The sequence below is a fragment of the Vombatus ursinus genome, unplaced genomic scaffold (genome assembly GCF_900497805.2).
Source record: "Vombatus ursinus unplaced genomic scaffold, bare-nosed wombat genome assembly UNPS02014779.1, whole genome shotgun sequence".
NCBI classification, from domain to species: domain Eukaryota; kingdom Metazoa; phylum Chordata; class Mammalia; order Diprotodontia; family Vombatidae; genus Vombatus; species Vombatus ursinus.
This window is the reverse complement of record NW_020954557.1, coordinates 16,175,796-16,182,191: the sequence shown is the minus strand read 5'-3', so window position 1 is coordinate 16,182,191 and position 6,396 is coordinate 16,175,796. Positions and strand designations below refer to the sequence as shown.

At 43.0% G+C, this 6,396-nt stretch overlaps 1 pseudogene; it reads right to left on the bottom strand.

The window, feature by feature from the left end:
- Window positions 1–1,270: 1,270 nt before the first annotated feature.
- LOC114045658 lies at window positions 1,271–1,549 on the bottom strand (annotated as a pseudogene).
- Window positions 1,550–6,396: the final 4,847 nt, after the last annotated feature.

The following is a 6,396-nucleotide window of genomic DNA, read 5'->3' as shown; positions in this document are numbered from 1 at the left end:
AATATATAAAGATTAGATAGGAGGTTATCTCAGAGGAAAAGCATTAGTAATTGGGGATGTGGGCAAAGGCCTCCTGCAAAAGAGAGATCTGAACTGAGTCTGGAAGGAAGCCTATATATACTTTGTATACTTTACACATATATTTAATACAGTGGTTATATATGGGTACATGAATTAGTAAAAAATTACATGTATATATAGAGAGAGAAGGAGAGAGAGGAGAGAGAGAGAGATTGAAAGAGAGAGAGAAGAGAGAGACAGAGACAGAGAGAGGGGAAAGAGAGAGGGGAGAGACAGAGACAGAGAGACCGACAGATATAGAAATAGGGGGAGGGGAGAAGGAGAAAGGCAAGTGGGGTGTGTCAGGTGGTGCAATGGATAAAGTGTTGATCTTAGAGTCATGAAGACTTGAGTTCAAATCCTGTCTCAGACACATACTAGCTGTAAACCCTGGCAAATTACTTAATCTATTTTATTGTGTTTATGGGAGAATTTTGGAGAGCCCAGTGTTTCCCATTTTACAATGCCATCTTCCATAGTATGTTCTCTTAAAGCAGAAAGAGAAAGGGGACAATAAAACCACTTTAAAGATATCTTGGCAATAGATCCACCTAAACAAAGCTTTCTCGAGGGTTGGTAAGGATAAAAATGGAAGGATAACAGCAAGTAGAATAAAAAAAGAAAAAAAAGGTTTCTAAAGATTAATGTAGCACTCCTTCTGTTCTACTCGCTTACTTTACAATTTCACTCATAGGTCTGGTCCCCAGAGATAACTTGCTCACTTTAGTTCTAGTCAAAATACTATGGATCTATACTCCTACCTCTCAGTGCTGTGTTTCCTATTTACAGTGAGATAGAAGACACAACTATCTTCTCTGCTCCCCCCCCAAGGCTCTAACTTTATTCCCGATGGGGGATGGGTTCTTTTTACTGCCCAATTTGAGACAGAACTCTATCCTGGGGAGACAGTCCCATTACCTTTCACCCACTTTTCATCTTTCCAGCAAGGAGAAAGAAAGGAAGAATTTGGGAAGAGGAAAGATGAATGCTTTGTGCAACCTCCCCCTCACCCCCATCTATCTTTCCTGTCACTACAGGGGATAACTTCTCCCCTGCACTATCACTTTTAGCAACCATTCTGTTATTTCTCCTGCCCCTCCAAAAAACAAACAAACAAAAAAAACCCTTCACTTTAAAAAGAATCCTGAGCTGGGGGCAGGGGGGAGGTGTTGGAGAGTAAATGTCACACAGGTAGTCGTGACAATCGTTACTATTTCTGCTGCATAGCCACTTATCGATCTGTGTCCTGTAGTAGCTGTGTATAACTTCATCCGCTGGCAGCTACATATATCTGTCTACAGAGCCTCGAATAAAACAGTTCTTCACAGAGAGCATGTGAGGGTATTTCTCTGGGTCAGTAATGCTGATAACAGTTTAATGTTGAGATACTAGTTCACAGAGCTCAGGGTCCCATAGATCTCAAGTCATTCTGGAGTTCCATGACCACATCTTTTCCCACAGGTGACTTGAAGAAAGAGTAGAAGAACATGGATCTTGTGCCGTGGCTCAAGTCCGGGGGAGGAGGAGGGCGGCTTAGCTGGTTTTTCGTAGAGTGGGCTACAAAAGCCGGTCGCTGCTGCCTGAGTGTGCAGCATGTAGGCACAACTCTGTTTTAACACAGGCATTTACTAAAATTGCAAAGTAAAAACAGTAGCCACACAACATCTCCCACCTCATAAACTTGAGATACAAAATCCCACAAAAAATGTCTTTGGAAACAGAGGACTCAAACTTAGATTACATTGATTACATCTATAAGGAACAAGTGAGCTAAGGTGATTCACAATTCTTGAACTTTAGGACTTATACATTCTTATTACTTTTTATAGTCCTCTGTGCGGCCCAAATCTCAATTGCCAATACTGGATCTCTCTCAAGTTCATAGCTTGCCCTCTTTTCTGTTCCCAGAAATCATGTTCTTCAAACGATTTTACTCCCTGATTTGACTGCATTTCTGTAATCATATCTTACTAGAATATATTTTTAATCTCTGTTGAATACAGTGTCTTGTACTGGTCAAGGAGATCCTCTTCAAAGCAATTTGGGCAATGGAAGAATAGAAATTTTGTCTTCTCACTCAAGAGCAATTCTAGCTCAGTGATCAGGTTTTCTCACCACTTCTAACTCAATCTTGGATTTACCTTCAGATCTAGAAACTTAGCCTTTTTATAATATTCAGAGACAAGGCCAGCTTTCTACTAGCCAATCCTATTGCCCTTTCCAATTCACATAAGGAACATCTTTCTAACTTATAAAGCCATGACTGAAATGTATTCTACCACCATGTTAGCATTTTGAAATCTCATCTGTTGCTAAATCTTACAATTATATTAAGTAAGTTGTGAGGAGGAGTGGGAATCACAAACACACATGTCACATTACTGTAACAAATAAATTGTACCACCAAAGACAATGGAATCACCACATTTGGAATCTAACATCATAATCTCAGATATACTTTTTTTTTCAGCCAAAGATAAGGTTTACTAGAATGTCTGTCATATTGGGCAGACTCTTAAGGTGTCTGAACATTAGTGAGCTATTGGCTAAATTGTAAGAATCTGAGCACCTTAATGGAGACAAGATTTTTCTTATATACAGAAAGACTTTGGGAGGGATCTAGGAGTGGCCAAGTAGTCTATGAGGTAATAGAATTCCAGGGACCTGGACCACAAAGGCCAAGGGAGAATGGAGCCTAGCAAGGATTAAGGGTGAGAAATGGCCAGGGGCCATAGGGAGGTAAGACAATGGAAGGCTAGACTAGGTTAAGGGTAACAGAATTGGGAAATTGGGTGTAGCTACAATGAAAGGCCAGTTGATGTTATTATAGTCTCAGGCCAATGCCAGAGATCTGGCCATGTGGCAAAGTCCAGGGTTTTTCCTTTTTGGGGTCTAGCTCCTCTCCTCGTCATTCTCCCCTCAAACAAATGGGACCCAAATTCTTTTAGGGTAAGGGGTGAAGGTCTTGGCTTCTGAAACTACTTCCTGCTGGCAAGGGGCATAGAGCTGTCCCTGCCTAGAGGGGGTCCCAAAGAGGAGGTTGACTGGAACTGAGCACAGTCTGCATCCGGGGAATAATGGGGGAACATTGGCTGGTACCTGCTGTTTGCTATCAACTGTTAAGTGAATGGCCTGTAGTCTGGAAGACACAAATCTGACAAAAAAAGGATACAGGGTCTAGATACAAAGCAGGGACTAGATTTAGGGCCCAAATATGAGAGGATAAAACATCCTTAGCTCTATTTAGATTCAGATAATTCAGTTTTCCAATCATGCAGTATCAAATCCACCTCATAGCAAGACTCAGGAACAGCCAGGTGGGTAATATTCCTTTTCAAAAGAACATAAGGGGAAACTGAGCCAGGAGAAGCCCATCTTAGACTGAGACTAAAATTGTCCTCTCAGCTTTGCCTGATGCTGACTTCCCAGGATGAGGTTGTCTGGGATGAATTCACAAACGCAAGCAATCTTTAAGTCAAGTTGGCAAAAAGTTTATTGTTACGCTTTACATCAGGCAAAGATTCCTAAGGAACCCTATGATCTTAGAGGTGTACAGTTAAAGTTTATATAGGATAAAATATAATAAAACGTGTCAAATATGCTAACTAGGTGATTCAGGGCAGGATTAGGGAGTGGTTAAGGAGTGGTCAGTTCTTGTACCTACTGCACAGGCATTTTACCCAGAGTTCATGGGGAAAAGCCCACAAAGGGGGACACACGGAGGTGTAATTTTAGGCCTGCTGTGTCATTAAGTTAACTGGTGGTCAGGGGTAACTGAGAGTTGTCCAGTCTGCCACCAGTCAATGTCTTGTTTGACAAGATAGATGTAGGGAGTACACATATGTCTTAGGTCTAGAATACAGATAATGAGGAGTCCAGGATGTAGATAATGAGGTAGGGTGGTAGTATAGATAGTCCAATGGGTAAGATATCTTTATGACCCAGTGCCAAGCCAGTTCAAACTAATAATTCCTTCAGATGCTGTTTGTTTCTGCCCCGTGGAGAGAGATAAAGGTCTTGCTGGGACCCACTCATGAGTAATTGCTAGGGACAGGGTCCTTGGGCTGGGGAGAAATTGTCAGAGACAGTGTTTCTAAGACTAGGGAGAAATTGGGGTCCAAGTACAAGCACAAGCATCCAAGCACCCCATCACCACCAGTATCACATTCTCTCTGAGTAGCTTGTGGCATTTCTCTCAGATGGTGGATTATTGATTATTGGTGGATTATTATGATCCATCATACAACTCAAAATAATCTCACCAGCTTTTACCTCAAAAAGTGATTTTCACTAATCACAGCTTAGGAAAAACTTTTCCAGGATTTACATCTCAAACTTAAATTTGTCCTGGTGTAAAAAGCCAATCGTTAGAAATTATTTCTATATACTTGCAAATTCTCAGCAAGACAAAACCCAAACAAGCTTTTTGGCAAGTTTATATGTTAAAACAATAACCAACAATAGCCAAATTATTTCAATGGTAACCAAATTATGAAAAGTTGCTTGACATAATTTCCTGATGCCAAATAATTAGCTCAACTCTCTCTCACACTTCTGTGGAACATGGGAAGGTCTGTTGAACAGAGGGAAAAGGGAGATGGGAGGCTTAACTAGAGAATATTGGCTTCCCAATTTCACCATCAGGTTCCTTCCCAACAAGGGGGGTGGGACAAGAGGAGATGATAAGGAAGGAGTGTTCACACAACAGATTCTCAAATAGGCAGGGGAGAGTGTATGTCAGGGGACATTCCTTAGTTTGGCCTTTAGGGCCATAGAGTAATTGGTTAAAACAGAGACAGTAGCCATGATAAAGTGGGTAACCTTACCTTTGGCCTCGATGTTTTTGCCCAGGGTTCAGTGAAAGTGATGAAGAAAGTGGGAGTGCTACCAAGCCCCAGGTTTCCCTGTCATTCCCAGTCTTGAGAAGACTGGAAGACAGGGTACTGGGGGGTGACTCCACCACTTTTCCAACCTTGGGGACAATCCTTCCTCCAATCCAATCCTTCCTGGTCACATCTTGGGCACGGTCTCAGAGGCATCGGTTGCGGGAGCTCCCTCAGGGAGTGGGGTAGAGGGGCATTCCTTGGACCAGTGGGCCTCTGAGTTGCTAGGAACACCCTTGGCTCTTTTCCTGGCCATGACAGCAGCCAAGAATTGAGCATGTTCTCTGTCTCTAGCCCTTTCCCTTCTTTTTCTTTCCTCTGCTGCTACTAAGTCTCTGTTCTTAAAAATTCCAAAGGCAGGGAGCAGGGGCCTGGGGAGGAAATGCAGGGTAGGATACATGGAGGTGGGCTAGAGGAAAAGGGAAGGTAAACCAAGGGAAGGAGGGGGGGTATGGGAAATGGGGGGGGCATGGGAAACAGGGACATCAAGGGGAGAATAGGATGGAGATAGGAGTTGGGTAGGTGGTATTAACGGAGGATGGGAAGAGGGGTGTGCTCTAGCACTGGGGGCCATAAGACGGTCATCCAAAAAGTCTAGTTGATCCCCATTCCCCATTTGTGGGGCAGCTCTAGCTAAGAGCATCCTATAATCTTTTCTGAGAATGGGGTCATGAGAAAGTTCTACAAAAGTCATTATGTAGGGAATCTCCACCCATTTTCCTTCTCTGCTACAATGTTGTTCTAATTCTGAGAGAGTATGTTGCTGTAATGTCCCAAAAACAGGCCATGCCTTGTAATTTCCAGGTGATACTGAGGCCAAACAATGTTGCAAAAGAACACCAGCCTTTTCTAAGTTCTTTAGAGAAACTAGATTTTGCCCAATTTTGTAAAAGACAGCCCAAAGGCCAATCTTTGGGAATTGAAGAGGATTGACCCATTGCAGGTATGGGGGCTGGAAGTCCCTCCCTCCTTAAAGGAGGATTTGGGAATAAGCCTGTGGAAACAAACAAAAAAATCAAAAGCCCAAAGAAGTACCTTAAGTTTTCCCAAGTCCCCAGAGCTGAGAGAATTGAGAGGATTGCACCTATACTTCCAGATAGGGAGTCCAAAGGTGTGCCCAGGTCCATGATCAAGCAAAATCACTGGACCAAGAGCCTGAGAGCATCAGGCTGAGTTGGAGACAGCTTTGTAGCTGTCTGACCTAATGGACCTGAGAGTTCAGGCCCAAAAAGCACTTCTAAGCCAAGCCTTCCTAGCTGCTTGGAAATCTACCCAATTGCAGGGCAAGAAAGGGATTAGGAAGAAAGGGGAGTCTTACATACCTTCCATTCTTGGCTGGTGAAGAGCTTGGTATTAGGCAGTTTTTCCAGATGCAGGGAACCATATGGTGAGATATAGAGGTTAGAGGTGCTGGAACCCCAAGTCCACGACATGTGGATCCTGCCTGAAAGAA